Source organism: Triturus cristatus, chromosome 2_1, assembly GCF_964204655.1.
Source record: "Triturus cristatus chromosome 2_1, aTriCri1.1, whole genome shotgun sequence".
In the NCBI taxonomy this organism is placed as follows: domain Eukaryota; kingdom Metazoa; phylum Chordata; class Amphibia; order Caudata; family Salamandridae; genus Triturus; species Triturus cristatus.
The window spans coordinates 660,108,612-660,133,222 of record NC_140581.1 but is presented as its reverse complement, the minus strand read 5'-3'; the positions used below and the strand labels follow the sequence as shown (position 1 = coordinate 660,133,222).

General features: G+C 45.4%; 1 protein-coding gene across 2 annotated transcripts in view; it reads right to left on the bottom strand.

Annotated features, from left to right (window-relative positions):
- The window catches only part of FER (FER tyrosine kinase), a 1,023,934-nt gene that overhangs the window by 829,040 nt on the left and 170,283 nt on the right, over window positions 1-24,611 (bottom strand). The gene's annotated exons all lie outside the window — the stretch shown is intronic.

Below are 24,611 nucleotides of genomic sequence, written 5' to 3'. Positions count from 1 at the left end.
GCGAGCTCTCTATCTCCTCCAAGCTGAGGCTAATACAAACTTACTACCTTCATGTAGCATACCTGCCCCCCCCCACACATGTCTATACAGGGCCGGTTTCCAATCGGACGCCTCAGGCCCAAGCTGCTCAGCTACACCTGCACACTTCTTCCACATGGTTTGGTCTTGTGCTCTAATACAAACATACTGGGCCGCAGGAACATGTAAGCTGTTAGAGGTGCTGGGGTGGACGATACCCCCATCTCCTTACCTGATCCTTTTGGGAATGGCAGAGGCTCCGGCAGGTACCAGGGCTGAGAGGGCCTTCCTAGGTACAGCCTTCCTGGCCGCTAAGCGCGACATCACAGCACAGTGGATGAGCCCCACTCCCTGCTGTCACAAAATGGCACCGTGGGGTTGACTGGTGTGCCCAGACGGAGAGTGGTGTTCGAGGCAAGAGGTTGTCCCCAAAAGCATGGCCGAGTGTGGAGGAAGTGGTTGCACCTTTGACCTGCTGTCTCCAGGTCTCTATTTCAGGGGGCTCAAAGATCAACGATCTATTTATGTACATGCCCTGACTCGCTGGCTGTAAGTTGTATATGTGATGTTAAATTCTTAATCTGTGCCTATCTCTTGTTAGCCAACTGTGGCTGTAAAACCCAATAAAAGCTTTTATTAACAAAAAAAAATAATAATAATTTAAAGTAATTTCAGGAGGTCCACTTGGTCTGTGGCAATAAAAGGGTGGACACCTCTGAAACATTCTGCTCACCGGGTCAAATTTAGTCTGATTTGTAACATGACCTACATTTCTAGCTTCTGTAGCAGTACTGCTTCAAATTAGAACCACGGGTGTCTGAAGCAATGATCTCATTGTCAGTTCTCTTGGACTAACTTGTGCTGTATTTACTCCAATAGGTACAACCAACTTATGAACAGGATTTACCTGTAACCCAGATTTGTAGAGAGGTACAACAGTTCCAATATCAACAAGAACAGTAAAAGAGTCTGGAGCATTTGAATCTATCAGGTTCATTTGTGCTATAAATTCTGTCCTCCCTTTTACAGGAGTAACAAGTGTATGTTCTTCGGGCATGTCATGGATTAAAGGTGTATTCAGAATCTAAGCTGTACCATCGTTTATAAAACCCTCACTCTGAATCTCATTGTAAGGAGGCGGATAATGCATCAATAAATCATTTAAAAGGTCATCATCTATGTCACTATCTTCTCGTTTCCCTGTGCCATTCTTTTCTGTCTCTTTTCCGTTTCTTTTTCTCTTTCCCTTGCCATCTTCTTCAACTTCTAACACAGGACATAATCTTATGCCATGTACAATGTCTGCTCTCCACCTATTCTGTTGTCCATCCCATCTAGCTTCAGCGTAATGATCCATGGTTCTCCTATGTCTCCCTTGATACTTCTCTATCTCTTTCTGATGTGCCATGTATTCCCATGTACTTAATGCTTCAAACACAGTAGATCTACAATTTCTTCTTTAAATTCTCAATGATTCTCAAATTGAATGTCCCATAGCAAGTAAACTGTAAAACCTTGTCTTCTTCATTAGGTCTGTGCCAAAACTCAAGCCACAAACATGGATGTAATCCTTTGTCCATCATGATAGTGTGTCCTGGCGTACCCTCGGGTGGTGCTTCTACCTGTAATGCTTTAAAACAATGTCATTTTATTTTCAAATTCTGTATTCACAAATGTCTTCTGCAAAATCCAGGAAATTTTTTTCTCCACAATTTTCTTTTTCAGCTACCTCAACCAATAACAGTGTGACAATTATGATCTAGTCAAACAGTCCCAGCATGACTTCACATAATAACCGACCAATCACAGCGCGACACACTAACGTCTATCTCGCTCTCTACAACAGCTCACCCTCATTTACAATTTTCTTCAGTGCGTGTTCTCTAAGCAATATCACAACACAAGGCAAGCAACAAATAAAATTGTCTGCTCCAGTAAAGGAAAAACACTCTCACATAGTAACAAAACTTTTCCCTACTATCATTTGCTTCAATGAAAACTCGTCCAGTGGGATTTCACCCTAATTGATACAGTTATTCCCTGTGCACCTGAGAACTATATCAACCGTTTACCACTAACACACAAAGAGAAACCTTTTCCAAGATGTTATTGATGACGTCTCATGACCAACAGCAGACAACTTAGTGTCCTCTACACCGAGACTGCCCCGTAGGTAAATATCTGAAGATATTAGGCCACGACAGACCCGTCGTTTACAACTTCAGCTTCTTTGCATCAAGGTTACAATCATTAATGGACTTTAACCATGTGAACTCTAACCACTTCACTCCACTCAAAAACACACAGCCATTTCACAAAAACGTAATTTTAGCAATAGCAACACGCATCCCTATTAATACTCACACTCCTTTGCAGCTACACGTTGACTTAATCAGGAAGAATACTCCATCAGCACTCCACTAATCCATCTCCTTACCAAACAAACATTTGGGCTCCTTGGAATTTGACAATAATTTCCTTGTCTTTTTGGCACCCTAAAACCTCACTTCTCTAGGCAGATCCATAGCTCTGCTACTGAAGATTTAATCCAGTGTACGCAGTATAAATAATTTTAGATTTAACCTTCAATTCACTACTTACTCATTTGTCCCTCTAACTGTACTGGGCCCCCTACAGCTAGACAGATCACAGCATCATCCTCACCACAGAGGTGAATTGTCCTCTGATGGATCTTTCTCTGATAGGAGGGGCGGGAATTAAGATGTCTAAAACTACGTCAGCCACCCAATGAGGACCATTAATTGGTGACTAACTCACAAGCTTGAAATGAGGTTCAAATACAATACTCTCAGGACCATGCAGTAAAAATAAAGTATTGCAAAGGACAAACCCAACCTCCTAAAGAAATTGTCTAACTAGAATGACACAAACTGAAAGTGCTGCTACTACAACACAGAATAAAAGAAGCATACTTGATATTCTGAAAAGATTTGTTGATTCTCCGTAGAACGCATTTAGATCAAGAGTAGTTTAGCTCAGTTTAAAATAAAGAACATCAGGACACAATAATAGACTCAGGCAATTTAGATATTTTATTATTATATTAATGTTCCAAAATCAATACATATAAGACATTTCTTAAGCTTTTCAGTCAAGATTATTAACCCCTTCGATGCTCATGACGGAACGGTTCCGTCATGAGCATCAGTTGAGCTGTGCTCATGACGGAACCGCTCCGTCATGAGCACAGCCCCTGGGGGAAGCGCTGGCGCTCCCCCCCTGGGGCATCGATCGTGCCCCCACAGATGGGGATGGCAGCGGAAGAGTTTCCGCTGCCACCCCCGAGCCCCCCCACGCTTCCTGGTGACGTCAGCGTGCACAGCGCTAGCTGGCGTCTTCAGGAAGAGTTGGACGCGCTGGAATTAATTTCTTCCAGCGCGTCCAACGGATCAGGTAGGTGTTTTGCTGCGGTGTGGCGGGGGGGGGCGGAATTCCAGGGCCTTGAGGCATCGGGGGAGAGGAAAGAGTATTTCCTCTCCCCTGATGTCTCAATGCTGGGCATTCCTGTTCCACGATCGCGCACAGCGTCGCGATCGTGGGACAGGAATGCCCCCACTAGACCCCAGGGATGTTGTTTTCGGCCATTTGGGAAGCGACCCCTTGGGCAAGGGTCGCTTCCCTGGGGGACAATTTTTTGACAGACTTTTCTGCCCCCCCTGGGGCAGATCGGTCCACTTTCGGTCCGTTTCTGCCCCCAGGGGGGGCAGAAAAGCCCACTAGACACCAGGGATGTCCTAATGGTGAATTGGGAAGCGACCCCTTGGGCAAGGGTCGCTTCCCTGGGGGAGAAATTTGGCAAAGACTCTTCTGCCCCCCCTGGGGGCAGATCGGTCCACTTCCGGTCCGTTTCTGCCCCGGGGGGGGGGGGCAGAAAAGCCCACTAGACACCAGGGAATTTCGATATATGGATATGGGAAGCGACCCCTTGGGCAAGGGTCGCTTCCCTGGGGGTGAATTGTTGCAAAGACTCTTCTGCCCCCCCTGGGGGCAGATTGGTCCACTTCCGGTCCGTTTCTGCCCCCAGGGGGGGCAGAAAAGCCCACTAAACACCAGGGATGTCGAAATGATGATATGGGAAGCAACCCCTTGGGCAAGGGTCGCTTCCCTGGGGGAGAATTTTTGCAAAGACTCTTCTGCCCCCCCTGGGGGCAGATCGGTCCACTTCCGGTCCGTTTCTGCCCCCAGGGGGGGCAGAAAAGCCCACTAGACACCAGGGAATTTCGATATATTGATATGGGAAGTGACCCCTTGGGCAAGGGTCGCTTCCCTTGGGGAATAATTTTTGCACAGACTTTTCTGCCCCCCCTGGGGGCAGATCGGTCCACATTCGCTCCGTGTCTGGCCCCAGGGGGGGGGGGCAGAAAAGCCCACTAGACACCAGGGAATTTCGATATATGGATATGGGAAGCGACCCCTTGGGCAAGGGTCGCTTCCCTGGGGGTGAATTGTTGCAAAGACTCTTCTGCCCCCCCTGGGGGCAGATCGGTCCACTTCCGGTCCGTTTCTGCCCCCAGGGGGGGGCAGAAAAGCCCACTAAACACCAGGGATGTCGTAATGATGATATGGGAAGCAACCCCTTGGGCAAGGGTCGCTTCCCTGGGGGAGAATTTTTGCAAAGACTCTTCTGCCCCCCCTGGGGGCAGATCGGTCCACTTCCGGTCCGTTTCTGCCCCCAGGGGGGGCAGAAAAGCCCACTAGACACCAGGGAATTTCGATATATTGATATGGGAAGTGACCCCTTGGGCAAGGGTCGCTTCCCTGGGGCTGAATTTGGGAGAATTTGTGCACAGACTTTTCTGCCCCCCCTGGGGGCAGATCGGTCCACTTCCGGTCCGTTTCTGCCCCCAGGGGGGGCAAAAAAGCCCACTAGACACCAGGGAAATTCGCAATTTTGTTATGGGAAGCGACCCCTTGGGCAAGGGTCGCTTCCCTTGGGGAATAATTTTTGCACAGACTTTTCTGCCCCCCCTGGGGGCAGATCGGTCCACATTCGCTCCGTGTCTGGCCCCAGGGGGGGGGGGCAGAAAAGCCCACTGGACACCAGGGAATTAGTGTAAATTAAAATGGAAGTGACCCCTTTGGCAAGTGTCGCTTCCAGGGGGCAATTTTTATAATATGTATTTGGCCCACCCGCCCCGGGACAGAGTAGCCTTTTTTTTCCTGCTGTTTTCTGCCCCACCTGGAACATAACGATTGACCATTTGGGTAGTAACATAGAATGTTGTTATGTTTATTGTTTTTTTTTTGTGAATTGCAATAGTAATGTTTTTTTTTTTTACTTTTTTGTTCTAGGTGAAGGCTTTTGCTCTTTGCAGTTTGCCGTGTTTCTGGCGGTTCTGCTGTTTGTGTAGTTTGGTAAGAGACTCTTTTTTGTACAATGTAAATGTGTTTGATTTCTCTGCATGAATTTTTTTTGCAAATGGTGTAATAATAGCAGTATGTTTGTTTTTTGAGTGTCAAAAACTTTTTGCATTGGTGCTCGATGTGTATTTTGTTGTCTTGTGAGTAATGTGTTTTTTTTTTCTTCTTTCTAGTTTGATATCGTTGGTTTTTGCTGTGTCACTGCAGAGTTAGTTTCTGGTGAGTGCAGCTGTCTCTTGTAATTGGATTGTATAGTTTTTGAGTACATTGATCTTTGTGATAAAGGTACACATTTCTTTACTTACTTGGTTTGCACATTGGTGGTTGTTGTTGACTTGTTTGTGAAGTCTTCTATCTTAGTAAGTATAATGGCTAGCCGCAGGATGACTGCTCAGCAGGTTGTTGGTTTGCTGTTTGAGTCTTCCTCTGATATTGGTTCAGAGACTGACTCTGCATCTGAGGGAGAGGAGGCAGGGGACGATTCTGGCAGTGAGTTGTCTCTCCGTATGGAGTCATCGGATGATGAAGATACTCTTAGTGCGGATGAAGTGCCTGTGTTAGAGGAGGAGACTGATGTGCCGCTAGTGCGGCAAGAGGCATCTGGGTTGCAGGCTGGGGCTGCAAGGCTTCCCGTTGGTGTAGTGCGGCAAGAGGCTTCTGGGCTGCAGGCTGGGGCTGCTAGGCTTCCCTTTGAAAGTGATGACCTCTGGGTTGCCCCTGGCATGGTGCAGCCGGCATTGCTAGAGTTTACTGGTGTTCCAGGGTCTAGAGTGAATACTGAAAACTTTTTGCCGGTCAATTTTTTTCAGTTGTTTATGGATGATGTGTTTTTTGCAGAGATTGTTGAGCAGACTAATTTGTATGCCGAACAGTTTTTGAGGGACAACTGTGCCAGTCTTAAGCCACACTCTAGAGCTACCCGGTGGACTCCCACAAATGTTGAAGAGATGAAGAAGTTCTTGGGTTTAACTTTTTTGACGGGCTTGCTAAGGAAGCCATCAATGTCTTCATATTGGTCTAGCAGTCCCTTGATGGCAACGTCTATTTTTCCGGCAGTCATGAGTCGTGACAGGTATTTGCTACTGCTTCGGATGATGCATTTTGTTGATAATGGTTTAGCGTTGCCACGAGATCACCCTGACTGTAACCGTCTTTTTAAGATTAGGCCTGTCCTTGATCACTTTGTTGATCGATTTCCTGAGATCTATGCTCCTGGGAAACAAATTGCAGTGGATGAGTCTTTGGTGTTGTTCAAGGGCCGCTTGGTTTTTAGGCAATACATTCCTAGTAAGAGGGCACGCTATGGAATAAAGCTGTATATGCTGTGTGACAGTAGGACTGGATATGTCTCTAATTTCAGGGTGTACACCGGTAAGGAATCTAGGTTTAACCTCCCTGGTTGTCCGTCCACTTTTGGAGTGACTGAGAAAATTGTTTGGGAACTTGGAAGAGGATTTTTTAACAAAGGCCACCATTTATATGTAGACAACTTCTACACTGGTGTGCGGTTGTTCAGGGAATTGGCCAAAGTGGACACTCTTGCTTGTGGCACAATCCGCTCTAACCGTAAAGGTTTCCCGAAAGAACTTGTGTGTCAAAAGCTTGTGCGGGGACAGTGCAGTGCGTTGCGTTGCCAGGAGCTTCTTGCTGTGAAGTTTACAGACAGGAGAGATGTCTACATGCTGACTACCATCCATGATGAAAGCACTGCACCTGTGACTGTTTGGGGTCAGGTCGCTGAAGCGCGCAAACCTGTGTGCATTTTAGACTATAATAGGCACATGGGTGGTGTTGACAGAGTAGATCAGAGGTTGGAACCTTACACTGCTCTTCGTAAGGCTTACATTTGGTACAAGAAGTTGGCTATCCATCTTTTCCACATGGCAATGTTTAATGCTTTTGTTGTGTTCCAGGATTCTTGCCCTGAGTCAAAGATGACTTTTGCTAAGTTTCAGGAGTCTGTAATAGGCAGCCTTGTTGTAGTGGAACAGGCAAGTGTTCCTAGAGTTGGACTGGTGGAGGATGTTGCTAGATTGAAAGAACGCCACTTTCCAGATCACATTCCTCCCACACCCGCAAAAGATTTTCCCAGTAGGAGATGTAGAGTCTGTTGGCGAAAAGGTTTGCGGAAGGATAGTCGTATGTACTGCCCCGACTGTCCTTCTCATCCTGCACTGTGTCTCTCTGCTTGTTTTAGAGCGTACCACACCCGAAAAAATGTTTGGGAGGATTCTTGAGTGGTAAAGTGAACTGCCTGGTCTGTATTCTTTGGATAATTTGATTCTGTTTCAAGGTTGGTGTTAGTGCAATGTATTTAGTTGCTGATTTTCTGTTAGAAGATTTGTATCTATTTGCAATTTGTTTGTGTCTTTTTTTTTTAAATCCTAAATGTGATGGCGGTGTGTGTTGGCTTGCGCTTGGCTGTTGGTGTGTGTGGACTGGCACTTGGTTGGTGGTGTGCGTGGAATGGTGCTTGGCTGGCGGTGTGCATGGACTGGCGGTGTGCGTGGACTGGTGCGTGGCTGGTGGTGTGCGTGGAATGGTGCTTTGCAGGCGGTGTGCGTGGACTGGTGGTGTGTGCGGACTGGTGCTTGGCTGGTGGTGTGCGTGGACTGGAGCTTGGCTGGCAGTGTGCGTGGAATGGTGCTTGGCAGGCGGTGTGCGTGGACTGGTACTTGGCTGGCGGTGTGCGTGGACTGGTGGTGTGTGCGGACTGGTGCTTGGCTGGTGGTGTCCGTGGACTGGCGCTTGGCTAGCGGTGTGCGTGGACTGGTGTTTGGCTAGCGGTGTGTGTGGACTGGTGCTCTGCTGGCTGTGTGTGAGTATTGACTTTCTGCTGGTCACTACACACACTGCTAGCTGAGTGCCACTCCACGCAATCCATCAGCCTGTGTAGTTGCTGTGTCTGGATTGTGGGCGTGTGAAAGTGATGGGCCCTTGAATGGCGCTGTGTGCTGGTGTGAGTTTTATTATGTGATGGGCCCGCGGCTGGCGGTGTGAATGGTTTTGTATGTCTCACACGTATGAAAGGTGTGTGAATGGCCAGTAAAGAGGTTGGTGCCTTGTCGTGGCTTTACAGCTCACGAGCTGTGAGTCAATGGTTCAGTTTCTCGCCCTTTCAATTATTACCAGTGCATTTCATTTTTGTGAAATCACTTGCTAATACAATTGTATCTACTGAACCATCACTCACCCTCGTGCCAAATCCAACCAGTATGTGTGTGTGCTTGCGGATTAGATGGCTGTGCAGTAATATTTGTCTTTCTGAAGCAGGGTGTACCTTGTCCCTTTTTGGTGAATATTGTAATGTGTTGCTTTTGTGCCTGGTGGTGCGAATGGTCTTGTTTGTATCACGTATGAAAGGTGTGTGAATGGCCTGTAAAGTGGTTGGTGCCTTGACGTGGCTTTACAGCTCACGAGCTGCGAGTCATTGGTTTGGTTTTTTGAGAATTTAATTATTGACGGTGCATTTCATTTTTGTGAAATCTCTTGTTAATAAAATTTAATACACTGAACCATGACTCGCCCTCGTGCCAAATCCAACCAGTATGTGTGTGTGTTTGAGGAATAGATGGTTGTGCAGGAATCTTTGTCTTTAGTTTCTCTGGCAAGGTACACTTTCCATGCTAGAATAACCCACCAACTGTAGATATTGTCGAAAACCCTTGGGAGTTCATGGTGATGTCTCTCTAGTGAATTGAAAAATATTTTTTATCCCCATTGTCCTGTAAACCTCAAACTGTCTGCCACATTTTCTTTGCAGTATTATTCCAAAATTCTCACGCTGTAGTAACAATAGTTAATCTGGTTTTGCAAGGGGGGTCACTTTGGTTTTTGGCCCGGTGCTCGGCGGCCATCTAGGGAAACCTACCAAACCCACGCATTTCTGAAAAGTAGACACCCGGCGGCTTCCAGGGAGGTATGGCTTGCGTGGATCCCCCAACGTTTCCTTACCCAGAATCCCCTGCAAACCTCAGTTTTTGCTCAAAAAATGGTGCCTCACTTGTGTGGGAGGCCCAAGTACCCGCGGCAGGCAAGGGCCCAAAACGTAGCCGCCGGGTGTCTACTTTTCAGAAATGCGTGGGTTTGGTAGGTTTCCCTAGATGGCCGCCGAGCACCGGGCCAAAAACCCAAGTGACCCCCCTTGCAAAACCAGGTGGTTTAGCGATAGGCCATTTTGATGTCGCCTCACTACGTTTTGGGCCCTTGCCTGCCGCGGGTACTTGGGCCTCCCACACAAGTGAGGCACCATTTTTACCGGGAGACCTGGGGGAACGCAGGGTGGTGGTAAATTTGTGTGAGCCCGGTGATGCCACTACTTTCCCACCCCAAAATGTGTGAAAAAAGTGATTTTTTGAGCAAAAATTGAGGTTTGCAGGGGATTCTGGGTAAGGAAACGTTGGGGGATCCACGCAAGCCATACCTCCCTGGAAGCCGCCGGGTGTCTAGTTTTCAGAAATGCGTGGGTTTGGTAGGTTTCCCTAGATGGCCGCCGAGCACCGGGCCAAAAACCAAAGTGACCCCCCTTGCAAAACCAGGTGGTTTTGCGATAGGCCGTTTTGATGTCGCCTCACTACGTTTTGGGCCCTTGCCTGCCGCGGGTACTTGGGCCTCCCACACAAGTGAGGCACCATTTTTACCGGGAGACCTGGGGGAACGCTGGGTGGTGCTAAATTTGTGTGAGCCCGGTGATGCCACTACTTTCCCACCCCAAAATGTGTGAAAAAAGTGATTTTTTGAACAAAAATTGAGGTTTGCAGGGGATTCTGGGTAAGGAAACGTTGGGGGATCCACGCAAGCCATACCTCCCTGGAAGCCGCCGGGTGTCTAGTTTTCAGAAATGTGTGGGTTTGGTAGGTTTCCCTAGGTGCCGGCAGGGCTAGGGTTCAAAATCTACAGCTAGTCACTTTGCAAAAAAAAGGGGCATTTTTCACTGCAAAACCACGTTGCGTTTTGTGCCGTTTCCTGTCGCGGGCACTAGGCCGACCCGCACAAGTGAGGTACCATTTTTCTCGTAGGACTTTGGGGAACGCGGGGTGGGTGGAAATTTGTGGATCCACGCAGATTCCAGAACTTTCCATCACAGAAATGTGGGGAAAATGTGTTTTTTTTGTCAATTTTTTACGTTTGCAAGGGATTCTGGGTAACAGACCATGGTGGGAGGCAGTCAAGTCACCCCATCCTGGATTCCCCTGGGTGTCTAGTTTTCAAAAATGTATATGTTTGCTAGGTTTCCCTAGGTGCCGGCAGGGCTAGGGTTCAAAATCTACAGCTAGTCACTTTGCCAAAAAAAGGGTCATTTTTCACTGCAAAACCACGTTGCGTTTTGCGCCGTTTCCTGTCGCGGGCACTAGGCCGACCCGCACAAGTGAGGTACCATTTTTCTCGTAGGACTTTGGGAAACGCGGGGTGGGTGGAAATTTGTGGATCCACGCAGATTCCAGAACTTTCCATCACAGAAATGTGGGGAAAATGTGTTTTTTTGTCAATTTTTTACGTTTGCAAGGGATTCTGGGTAACAGACCATGTTGGGAGGCAGTCAAGTCGCCCCATCCTGGATTCCCCTGGGTGTCTAGTTTTCAAAAATGTATAGGTTTGCTAGGTTTCCCTAGGTGCCGGCAGGGCTAGGGTTCAAAATCTACAGCTAGTCACTTTGCCAAAAAAAGGGTCATTTTTCACTGCAAAACCACATTGCGTTTTGCGCCGTTTCCTGTCGCGGGCACTAGGCCGACCCGCACAAGTGAGGTACCATTTTTCTCGTAGGACTTTGGGGAACGCGGGGTGGGTGGAAATTTGTGGATCCACGCAGATTCCAGAACTTTCCATCACAGAAATGTGGGGAAAATGTGTTTTTTTTGTCAATTTTTTACGTTTGCAAGGGATTCTGGGTAACAGACCATGGTGGGAGGCAGTCAAGTCACCCCATCCTGGATTCCCCTGGGTGTCTAGTTTTCAAAAATGTATAGGTTTGCTAGGTTTCCCTAGGTGCCGGCAGGGCTAGGGTTCAAAATCTACAGCTAGTCACTTTGCCAAAAAAAGGGTAATTTCTCACTGCAAAACCACGTTGCGTTTTGCGCCGTTTCCTGTCGCTGGCACTAGGCCGACCCGCACAAGTGAGGTACCATTTTTCTCGTAGGACTTTGGGGAACGCGGGGTGGGTGGAAATTTGTGGATCCACGCAGATTCCAGAACTTTCCATCACAGAAATGTGGGGAAAATGTGTTTTTTTTGTCAATGTTTTACGTTTGCAAGGGATTCTGGGTAACAGACCATGTTGGGAGGCAGTCAAGTCACCACATCCTGGATTCCCCTGGGTGTCTAGTTTTTAAAAATGTATAGGTTTGCTAGGTTTCCCTAGGTGCCGGCAGGGCTAGGGTTCAAAAACTACAGCTAGACTCTTCGCAAATAAAGTGTAAATTTTCAGTGTGAAAATGTGGTGCGTTCACCTTAGGTTTTGAGCCACTTCCTGTCGTGGGCACTATGCCTACCCACACAAGTGAGGTACCATTTTTATCGGGAGACTTAGGGTAGTTCAAATTTGTAAAGCAACTGTTATTACCTATTGATTTTTGATGCATTTCTCCCTTCCAAATGAAAGACATTGTGTAAAAAAAAAGTCATTTTGAAAAATGACCAATAATTGTCATGCAAATATGAGTATTCCCAATTTCGAAAATGTGCAAATATGCACTGTTTCTAAACTCTGTAATTTGTTCCCATTTCAGAAATACATAGGTGACTTTCATACCGATTTTTCCATGTATACATTTTCCCACAATAATTGCTATATACCCGGAACAAAAAAAAAAAACATTACAAAATGCTGCTCAGTTTTCTACTCTGGGTTCGTTGGGCTCTTGGTGAACCTATAAGTCCTATATGTCCCCACAACCAGGAAGGTCTACCGGATGTATCGGTACATTGCTTTCAAAGAGATGTCATAATTCGAAGAAGTTACAGGTGAAAACGTTGACTCAAAAGGCTGCTTTTTTCAACAAATTTTTAATTTTTCCTATATTTACCTGTAAATTTCTATAAAGAAACCTTGATGGATCTACACAAATGACCCCTTGCTGAATTCAGAATTTTGTCTACTTTTCAAAAATGTATAGCTTTCCAGGATCCATTATTGTTTTTGTACCCATTTCTACCGTTAACTGGAAGGAGGTTGAAAGCACAAAAAATAGCAAAAATAGGGTATGTCCCAGAAAAATGCCAAAACTGTGTAAAATTCTGTCATTCCCTAAAAGCTGGAGAAATGGTGATTTCAGCCCCACAAACCCTTTTTTGATACCATTTGCAGAGAAAAACCCAGAAGCTTTCATTTGCAGCCCGTTTTTCCCATTTTTCACAAAAAAAACAAAATTTTGCTGTATTTTGACTAATTTCTGGGAACCCTCTAGGAGAATCCACAAACCCTGGGTACCTTTAGAATCCCCAAGATGTTGGAAGAAAAGGACGCAAATTTGGCGTGGATACCTAATGTGGTCAAAAAGTTACAGAGGCCTAAGCGCGCACTACCCCAAATAGCCCAAAAAAGGCTTAGCACAGGAGGGGAAAAGGCCTAGCAGCGAAGGGGTTAAAGCATGTTGTTAGAGATTCCAATCCAAAAAGGATGGCTCAAACAAACATCAGATGCAAGGTTACAGATTCCTACCACAATTAATGGCAAATGATAGTTCAATTATCTTTAACAGCATCTAAAGATTTAAAGCAAAGGAGTAAAAAGAATCAATGTTAAAGTCCTCTCAGGGTGAGTTCATGAGCATGGGCAAAAAGAGTAAAAGCTGTAGAAAGGTAGGAACTACTTTCATGGTTACCCCCATTTTTTGATGGTGTCAGTATGTTTCTTGACTAGTCTGACTAGGATCCTGCTAACCAGGACCTCAGTCACTGTGCTTCCTCCATAAATGTGCCACAGTAAGTACTTCTATACCTCCACAATTAGCTACTGGTGTACTCCTGTAAGTCCTTGGTATATAGTATCAAAGTACCCAGGCATAGGTACACCAGGGGTCTCCCATGGGCTGAGGCATGTATTGTGACACCCATGTGAGACCACTCAAACTGTGAATACAGGCCTCCCATTTATTTCCTCTTTCATTACATTTAAGACTTCTGTGAGATCCGGACTAGAAGAAGTCCCTATTTTATGTATCACTGCCATGATAATCACCAATCCGCTGAATCAGTGCATTTTAGGTGGGTTTGGTCCCCCTATCAGCATTTAGTTGGGGTCTAGGGCACCTTTGCCTCTAATAATTATAGTACTTCTACCCAAATGGTGGGTTTTCAATTATTTTGGATATATGACTCTACTAAGTGGAAGTGCACCCACTGAACACCATCATGTGGCCTACAAATATCTTACTAAAACTGGTTCTGAACATATACGGCGGCAAGAATTTAAAGAGCTTGTCATTAGGATTTAAAGCTCAATCTAAAGTATCTAAGACCAGCCTTGTTGGTCTCAAGTGTGCCTCACCTCAGAAGGAAGGAGAATAGTGCATTTATTTTGAATAGGAGTATGAATGAGTGGGATGCAGTGAAGTGAAAGTTGCTTTGAGTTCATGCACCTTAGTCTTAATTGGGCATTTAGGACAATTATCCTTTTGCAAGAAAAGATTTTCTGGTGTTAAACCCGGTCATGAGAAAGCATGGTTTGAAATTTATCATTGAGAGAAATGAACTTGTGGGTTGATTTGATTACAATTGGGAGGGAATGATGAGTAAATTCTCTCTTTAAAAAAGAAATTGGTAGTGTTGTAAGGTTGTGTTATAAGGCCATGAGATTTTATTTGACATATGTTTTGCTTTCTGTGCAGGCAAACACTGCATATTCACTAGAAGGGATACAAATATTTGTTGTTGTCTTGAAGGTGGTTCTACTTTGTCAAATTACCGAAACGAGTCACCACCCATCTCTGTTAAATTTGAGAAACAATGTGTTAATGGGTGAAAAAAGCTCAAATAACACAACTATTCTATTGATTCCTTCAAATTAACGAGCTTTTAATGACAAATGTGCATGTCTTAGGTGTGGTCTCACTTCTTACAGTGTATTTGTGGTATTTTGTGCAATATTTTGTTATTATTGAATTTCAGACTGCTGTTAAACTGATTAATAGTATTTAATTGTACAAATTGCTGCATATGGTTTGATATATTAAAAACGGATTGCTAAGAATTGTCTTGTAGGCCCCTTTCAAGACGGGTGTAAAGGAATGTATGGGTTATAAGAAGTGCAGTATGTAAGAGGTGAGTGAATCGATTTCTCCAAGAGATTTTATTGTTGACGTTGATGCTATTGCAGCCTGTGGAAGCTGGTGCTAGCACCACTCACGGCAGATATAAGTTCTCTTATATCTGAGTCACTACACTTAAAACCTATAAGTCAACCCTAAGGCAGGCCTTTCAATCCTGAAGGTCAGGGAGCTGGGTTATAAGTGTGAGGGTGCCCCTGCATAAGCAGGACACCCATACAAACCCTGGAGTCGATTCTCCGGGCTTCCGGAGTTCAGTCAGCTATTTTGATACATGCAGTGGCCATATATCATTACGCAATGGCTAACCACATAGTGGCTGTGCCAAACCTGGAATCATACCCCAACATTGTTACCGGTGTATGATTCCATGCACTGGGGAGCTCATCCGGGAAGCCCCTAGTACCCTCAGTAACAGCCTTTCAGGGTCTGCTAGTAAGCTAGTGCTGCTGCCGACCACAGACACGATTCTGCTCTCCTGCTTCTGAGCTCAAGCAGGGGAAGGTCAAACAATAGGTTTCCTGTTACAGGGAGGTGTGAAAGCCTCCCAGACAGGACTAAGTGTATTAGGTGGGGGCACTTGCCAGTGCCACCAGAATGCTTTGAAGGACATATTTAGGTGCCATCCTTGCATACTCCGGCTTGAGCCAGTTCAGGGAGCCCTTGTCTCCCGCTCTGGCGTGAAACTGAACAAAGGACTTGGGAGTATCCTCCCCACTGTCTAGCCCCTCCTCAGGGAGGGACCCCTGAGTTGTCCTAACCCCTTTCTTAGGGTATAAAAGGGGCTCCCTGTGGGTGGGTCCTCAGAGTTGTTGTGGGTTAAGACTCAAACCTGAAACCACATCACTCTTCGACCATCTGGACACTTGGACTACGCTTGGAACCAGACTGCATCAAGGAAGACTCCTGCTGCTCCTGGTCTTGCTGTTCTGCAAGTCTTCTTCGTTGTCTGGGTCTGTGCTTTTTCCAGGATCTTCAACAGACCTGTGGGCATCAAGTACACCCAAAGTAATCTGCCGCGCAGTGAAGGAATCACTGCCCTGCAGGCACCATGACAAAGTTGACAGGTCTGCTGCTTCTGACTTCCCACGGACTTTGAAAGGCCAGGCAACACAGGTGGTGGTTCTGCAATTCCCTTGAGAACTGACCTGTCCTCTCAGCAGGTTTGAGGCCCGTATCCCTCGTCCGAACCTTTGGGACCGAACCTCTATGCACAGCGCTGACTTGATGTTGCCAAGGGCTACAAGATGCTCGAGCCTCAAGCATCTCCTCCGGCCAAGATCTTCGTCTTCACCGTATCCTCTGCTCCTTGGACCTTCCTCTTTGGTGAGCTGTCCAAGGTCCTCTTGCGACTCCTATGCCTTTGGCCTGTGGGTCCTCTTGAGGGTCTTCTCTTACTTCAGTGGGCTCCCCTGCTTGCACAGGGCCTGCTCTGACTCTCCTACACTGGGTGAGTCCCTTGGGCCTTTCTGGTCCCAACATTGCTCCAGCATCGTTTACCACATCTGTTGCTGCTGCGAAGGCTTGTTGGCACTCGCATGGGACACAGACTCCCCTGGTTTTTCACTTCTGATGTGAGACAGCTCGTGCACGGCTCCTGGTCTTCTTCAGCATCACATGGTCCTCACCGTCATCATTCCTGCATAGTCCGACATCAGTGGGCATTGCTCTTCTGTGCCTCCTGGTCACCTCCGAGTGGCACAGACTCTGTCTCCTTTGCTTGCAGGTTCTTCTTTTTATGAATCCTCCCTTGGATATCACCAGACTCTTGCACAGTCTTCGCCATCGGTGTCTTTTCTGAAGTCCTTCATTGTGTCCTACGGCTTTCCGGAATCACTTCACACCTACGCACCCGGCTTCCCTGGTATAGGTATCCTGATTCCTGGGGTATCCAGAGGTGGGGTGACTCTCCAACCTTCTGTCTTCCATGGGGTTTCTTCAGGGTCCACTGTGAACAGTCCTCCTTTAAAACTGCAACTGCGAATTTCCTGTTGACTTCTATTGAGTACGCAGCTGTGTTTATGCTCTGCACACAGCCTCCGTGGGGTTCCTGGGTACTTGTCTTGAGTAGTTCCATGTGTCCAACTTTTCTGAGTCTCCTGGTCCAAGTCCTGACTTCAGTCGCAGTTAGCATTCCACTTTCTTAGTATATGGCTTGGTCTCCCCCTGGAGACCACAGTATATTTTGCGTGCTTACTTCTTGCAATTCAAGTATTACTGTATATTTGTTTTGGTATCTCCGAGTAGAAGATATACCAATGTGTTAGTGAGCGTTCTGTTAGAAATAAACATTTTTATAACTACACTGGGCGGTTCTTTTTCACTTAACCTACACTACATGATTAGATCTGGTATAACAAGCTGCATAATACTCCGACTGGACTAAGGCTAAAGGCTCCTCTCCAAAGCTACCACTTATTGAGCTTTCTAAGGTTGTCCAAGACCACTAAAATCACCATAAGGGTTGTCTGGATTAGTGCAAGGTGCTTCACTTTAATAAGTGTGCACCATATACTAAGCCAGCCTCCTACAAAATCAAAACTCAGTAAGCTCAGTAAAGAAGGATTCCAGGTCAACTGCATAAAAGCAGCTGCAACAGCAAAAAGACAGCCCTAAAAAAAGACATTTAAAGGACGATTATAAAATCATAGGAAAAGAGTTATGTTCTCTCCCAAAGGAAAAGAAAGACAAATCCAATGCGCTGCATCTGAAGGAAAAAGGTATTGCATTAAGTAGATGTGACACATTAAAAGGAAAAAATAATAGCGTGGAGTGTTGCCCCTTTTTTGGGGTTTCTTCTTTTATAGACCTTATGACACCTTAATGATGTAGAGTCACTCCACTAGTCAGTCAATCATATAATTAGTTTACGTATGTGGTCACCAAATACATTTTAGTTACTCCTGCATTCTTTCTCAAGCACTTCATGTGAACGACTTGGCTTTCCGGGTCTCACAGGTTTGTCAACGGTAAGAAATATACAATGTAACAGACTATGACATCGGTTCCTCCAGAGGTGTATTTATATCTGCCCATAACGCTTGTGGAGAGTGATTGTACAGACTTGCCTATTGTTGTGCTGAAGACTCGGCTACTGTGATGGATTGGGGCTCTACTGTCACGCTTCCCCAGTGGCTCTGCAAGGACATCAACACTGATCAGTGCAGCAGAAATTGTCTCTGGGGTAGCTAATATGCCTCTGAAAGATCTTCAAATGACAATAGTTCGCAATCTCTGTAAAGGTCACCCACTTGCGTTATGTCAAATGCTACCCACCATGTCAATCCCCTCAGTGCCCTTGTTTTGTTTATGACCTGCAAGCTCTGCGACGGTATGTCTGAGGAGTAAGGTAGGAGAGTTCGGGTATGCTGGCTTAAGCGTTAAACAGTCCACAGTTCAATGGATTCCCCTATGACATGGTTTTTGGGAGTCGAGAGGATCTGAAGCAGCACGCGAAGCCCCGGGGTTCAACAGGGACATCCCCCTTAGTTTGCATTTGTGAGTGATTAAACCATTGATTAAACCACTAGATTTGGGCTGCAAGGTATTATACTTCGACGTTAGTCCATCACCAGGTGTAGGTCTGCATAATTTGGTCATTACTACCCTATGTCTACTAGCTCCCCAGATAAGTTCAACCAGCAACGAGTCCAACTCAATAAATAGTTTGCGGGGGATGATAATTGGCAGTGTAGCAAAAGTAAAGCAGGCGGGGGAGGGCCACCATTTTTGCAATTGCAAATCGTCCTGCCACGGATAAAGGAAGAGATTTTCAGAAAAGCACATTGGCGACAAACATTCTGAGAGCTGCCACAATACTGCTGTCCACAACATCTCTGAGATTATGGTAAATTTTGACCCCTAGGTATTTCATACAGGATCCCTCCCATGAGAGCCGGTGCAGGTCCCTCCTCCACGTTACTGAGGAACAGAAGCATATCATCTGAATATAATGCAATTCTGTGGGATATCCCTAGACGTTATAATCCCCGGTAGAATGTCCCTTACCATGCTCTACTGGCCAGTGGTTCGACAGTGATGGCATACAAAAGCGAGGAGAGGGGGAAGCCTTGTCTGGTTCCCCTCCCCACCTCGAAAGAGTTAGATATTACCCTGTGTAGAGGATTGTTCTCACTGGACCTACAGTTTTCATAATGGAGGAAAGTCTGTGAATGTTTAGTGTTGTATTTCGCCTCAGGATGAATTCATTTTGGTCTGTGTGAATCCAGTTTGGTCCACTGGAGGAAGCCCATTTCCAATGCCAACCCCTTCATCACCTGATACAGGTAGTCCCAATGTAGGCTATCAAATGCCTTTTCAATGTCTATCAAGACTATCACTGCATTGTTCTCATCTGGATCTACAGTTTCCATAATGGAGAGAAGTCTGCAAATGTTTAGTGCTGTATTTCGCCCAGGATTAATCCATTTTGGTCGGTGCGTATGGGTGTTGACATGTGTGGGAGAAGGCAGATGGCAAATATGAGACTCAGAATCTTATAGTCCATAGTGAGCATTGATAAAGGATGATATGCTATTACATCACGAGGGGGCCGACCTTGCTTCAATAAGGGGATTACGAGGGATTTGCTGGTTGTAGGTGGTAGCCGACCGGCTTCCCGAGCTGCGGCATATAATTCAACCAGTTTGGGAGCCAGCTCCTCCATGTACGTGGCATAGAACTCCACTGGAAGGCCATTAGTCCCAGGCACCTTACCCCGAGCCATGGCCTTAATGGAAAGTTATTGGGCCTCCCAAATCTTCAATGTCGTCTGTGCCTAGGGGCTGCAACTCCACAGGGCCCAGAAAGTTGGCCATGGGCCCCCTCAGTGGCTCAAGGGAGAATGGGCATATAAGGTAGTATAATAGCCCTAAAACCTTTGATTTATATTCTTTTGCCCATAAAGACTTACTCCCATAGTGGATTCTATCTCTATTAAGTAGCTTCTGGATGTGGGGTAAGCGAGCCATGCAAACAATGTCCCGGTTTGGGCCAGGATCTATATTCGCAGTGGTCAAAGCACATGAGCTTCTCCGTGCATCCCTCGAGAAGTTCTTTTGCATCTAGTTGTTGTTGCAGCCCAATGTTCGCAGGGCAAGCCTTCTCCAGGGCTCTCAGGGTTTTCTCCTAAGTCTCTATGTGTATTAGGGAACGTTAGACTAACCCCCATTTCAGCAATACACCTGCCCCTTATCACTGATTTGAAAGCATCCTACTCAGTCAGCGGGGATGCCATTGAGTGAGCATTGGCTATAAAATAGTCTTCAATAGCCTCTCCTGTGGACTGCTTAAAGACTGGGTCTTTTAGAGTCTCCAAGCGCAGGTCCCAACCCGGGATCCGGGGACACTCTCTGTGCCAGTCTAATGTGAGTAATATAGGGTTATGGTCAGAAAGAGTATAGCAGAGGTACTCAGTGTGCTGCACAGTCCTGTGAGCCTCCGGAGAGTAAAGAAAGGCTTCCAACCATAATGCAACCTGTGCATTCCCAAAAAGAACGAATAATTCCTAGCCTCTGGGTGCAATGCCTCCAGGAATCTACGGGGCCTCATCTCAACTGCAAATCCCCGTACAACCATACTAGCTGTATTGAGGAGAATCTTTCAAGTGTGAACAGGAGCGGTCAAGTGTGGGGTTAATCACACTATTATAGTCTCTGCCATGTATGATAGGTAGTATATTCCATTAGGGTCTATTAGTTCACCTGTTTTCTGGAACGAGACTCCAGGACGGATCCATACCAGGACTCCCCTGGCAAACGCTGAATATGTTGTGGCAAATATCTGCCACCGTCAGCGCCAGTGAAGCGTGTCCCTCTCCGGGCCAGTGAGGTGGTTTCGTGTAAAAGAGTCATATGGGCTCCACATCTCTTCAAGCATGCATGAACCTTTTAATGCTTTGCCATACTATTCAAGCTCCTGACGTTCCAGCTAATAATATTATCAGTCAAGGAGGCAGTACAATATCATTGTTGAGTGTAGAATTTAAAATCTGTACAAATATAATAGCCAACAGAATTCAACACATGCTACAGGATTTAATACATCCCTACCAAGCGGGGGTTTATCTTCACAAGAAAAGTAGGTGACAACACAAAGAAAGTGGTAAATCTGATTGATATGACTTACAAACGTAGTGCTTCTACTTTCTCTCGATGAAAAAAAGCCTTTAATCGGGTAGATTGGACTTTTCTGGCAATATCAATGGCCATGACTTGGAAGCACCGAAGGCGGATTGTGGGATGAGACAGAAGTGTCCATCTTCACCCTTTTTCTTTGCTCTATATCTAGAACCATTGGGCCAAAGAATCCACAGCAGCACATCAATATGGGGGAAAAGATTAGGTAGATAAGAGTTCAAAATATCTCTAATTGCTGATGACATTTTTGTGCCACTGACCAACCCGAAAAACTCCATAGGAACCCTAATAGAAGAACTGCATGCATACTGTGATGTTTCAGGACTCCAATGAAATATGACCAAGCTTGATACAATTGGGATCAATATGAGTAAGGGAGACAATCTCTGGCTAGAAGAGAAGCCATCCTTTCAAAGCAATAGCAGCACTATTAAATATTTGGAAATACAGTTGGGACCCACACGTTAAGGTCCACTCACAATGCTAAGTTTCAGCAATTAGTAAAGGAAATCAACAGGATTTGCAAAACTGATACAAGCATGTATGACTTTTTCCAATGAGGGCAAGAAGTCTAGATTAGCAGCAAAACATCCTATCGATCTAAGGCATCAAAAGCTTCATTACCTACTATCAAGCTATGCATTTGAGCTTTTTGCTGCAGTAGACAAAGTAGGAATCAGAACGGAACCGATGTTTCATGAAACATCACTCGGCATTGGTGTATCTCTGGGAAGCAACCAAAATAAACAGCTTTCAACAGAACAAGGTCCACAATAACCAGAGCGACACTAGAAATGTGGAACACTGTTGGAGAACTATTGGGCCTCACAAAACACCCCACTTCCCATACACCACTTTTTGGGAACAAGTATTTTATTCTTGGATTGGATAGGAAGGCATTTACGCAGAGGCAGGATCTGGTAAATTACAATTGGCGACATTGGGGGTGAGATAAAAACCTCTGAACAAATAATGGCAGACTACAGCATAGGTCAAGCAGAACAATACAAATCAGACACGGTCTTAAGTAAAAAATAAACAAATTAAAGAGGAGGCCATCTGCTCAACCACAAAACTGGAAAAGCTATTAGGGAACGTGACAGACGGTGAATATCTAATATCTCTGCTCCATGGGCTAATTCTGAATGGGGAGATAGTCACAAAGAGTTCAGCCCATTTTAACTGGAAAAAGGTGCTACTCTCTCAGGGGCAATGGAAAGTGATCTTCTGCAAAGCTTACAAGGGGAGTGTCCATATACAGGGAAAAGAAGCAGCGAGTAGGATCCTGGATGCTGGAACCATTTGGCCTCTCAGGGACTTAACTCAATGTAAGAAAGCAACTTGAATCTCTTGAGGCTGTGGCCAAATAGGGTAGGCGTAGCATGTATTATGGAAGTGTCTGAAGCCAAAAGCTTTCCGAGAGGAACTCTAAAATGCAATTAGTGAGATTATAAGCACTAAAAAAGCCACGACTCTGACCATTATCTTGCTGGGCATGGTTACCTGATAGTAAATGAGCAAGGAAAAGACAAAGCCAGGTCAAATAGACCATTGCGCATAATGGGTATGGAGAAAATTGCATATGCCATACTAGAGGAAGATAAATGGAATCCCTCAGATTTGGGGCGCTGCATTAAACTATTTCACCAGAGACTGTAGAGCCCCACTGTGCTCTAAGTTCCAACAATCTTGCAGATAGTCACGGTCTGAAAACATTCAAATAGTGGGAGTCAAGTGGGATGAGTTTTTTGGGGAGGTCAAGGCTGAGGAATCGGTTGATGTTCTGCAACAACAGAAAAACTCAAAGATTTATTAAAACTAAAGCATTGTCAATGTAAGAATAATGCAAGTTAGAAAAGCAGATACAATTCTTATTTCATTACCAATCATCTATTGCCATGATATGCCTCAGATGCATCCAAGATACAGCAGACGCACAGGTCCCCATGGACAGTCTTCACATGCCCAAGTACAAGCAAAAATGCCCAGGCACAACCAACATAACCCCATTCTCAGTCTCAACTTGCTAAGCACAGTCATAACATGTCCAGGCATAACTTCATGAACATCCTCAAATGCCAAAGCACCCCCCCAAATACACAATTACAGCTGCAAAGGCTATGCCCAGTATAGGATGCCCAATTTCTGCTCTTAATTTTCAAGCACAACTAGCATATGACATATGAAAATTCAGTGTACTATTTTCCTCCTAAAAATCTGAGATTTATATAACCAACCCCGGACAATATAAGCACAAGTTGCTACCGGTCTGGAGGCACCCCTATCTATCGTGACTCATTACCAGGGAGGTGTGATAAAAAAAAGCATATATAGGCTATTGTGAAAACAGGGTATAAAATATGTCATAAATCGTAGGACATATCACAGTTTATTCTGCATTTGTTGAATGGCATACATAAAACCATATGTATAGGGTCACCTTACAGACTTTATATTACTTTAGTGGAAGAAACCTGTGATTAGTCAACTCATTGCAGAGCATTTTTAAAGTGTGCTGTGTTGAAAGGATGAAGCTGCTCGACTGTTGGGGAAGCTCTTTACTGTTTTTTCCTTATGTTCCGTATAGAGAAGCATCAAACCCCAGTGCACCTATACAGTCAGGGAAGTTCTACACGAGCAACAAAGCAGCCCGTTATACGGAGTACAGTAGTTCATCATGCTCAGTGCAGCAACCCCAAATAAGAAGTGCAACAGCCAATAGTGTGAGGATGTGGCCTAATGGCTGGAACCGTCAACACACTCAACATCCTATGATTCTGGGCAAATCACTTAATCTCCCCATGCCTAAACAAAATGAGTTTGTCCGTCTGGAACGCAACTGGTTGAGATTGCACTATATAAAACAAAACAAAAAAAAAAAAAGGAATTAATGTTTTTTCCCAGATTTGAAAAAGGAACATGCTCCCTTTAAAAAAAACAACCAAGAAATGGAAACAAACTTAGCTACTCTCTCTGTTAGTCAGTCAGTCATTGAGGCATACAATGGCATTGGTTGGCAAAGAAAGCTCGTCCCCTTATGGCTGGGCGACTTCCCTACATGGCCAAATTACTAGAATTCAAGACCTTGAATTACACTGGAATCTCCAAACTTGGGGATATCTGGGAGTGAAGTTATATGAAGTTGTTTGAAGTCCTTTGAAACTAATTCTCAACGTACAATTTACAGTTCCAATTTCTTCAGGTATATGCAGGAACCACACTGGAACAACTGGCAGAACTCTTGGACTTCAACACCTAGAAGCGAAGATGAACCAGAACCCATTGGACAGGGGTGGCATATTCCAGATTTATCAATCCCTATTGATCAATGCTCCTCCGTTCTAGCTGGAAGGGAGACTAAGGTGCAAGATGAAGAATGGAAAGAGGCCAAGATGGCCCTGATACATTGGCGATCTCAGCCCCACCTCCTTCCTATACAATTTACCTACCTTTACAGAACGTATTACACCTCAGAGAAGTTATGGAAGATGGGTGCCTGAGTTTCTCCACCCTGCACATGATGTCAAAACAAGCAGAGAACTCGGATGCATGTAAACTAGGATTGTCAAATCATTCAACAATATTGGAAATAAATGCAGCACTACCTGTAGAGGTGGTAGGAAAACATCTTTTTTTTTGTTGCAGAGTTTTATATAGTGCGAACTTGACCCGAATCCGAATCGGGTCTCAGAGCGCTTTCCATAGCACCAGTTACATTACATGAGGACACACATTCATTTTTTTTTTGTGAGGCACAGGGGGATTAAGTGATTTGCCCAGAATCACAGGATGTTAAGCGTCATTACCGAGA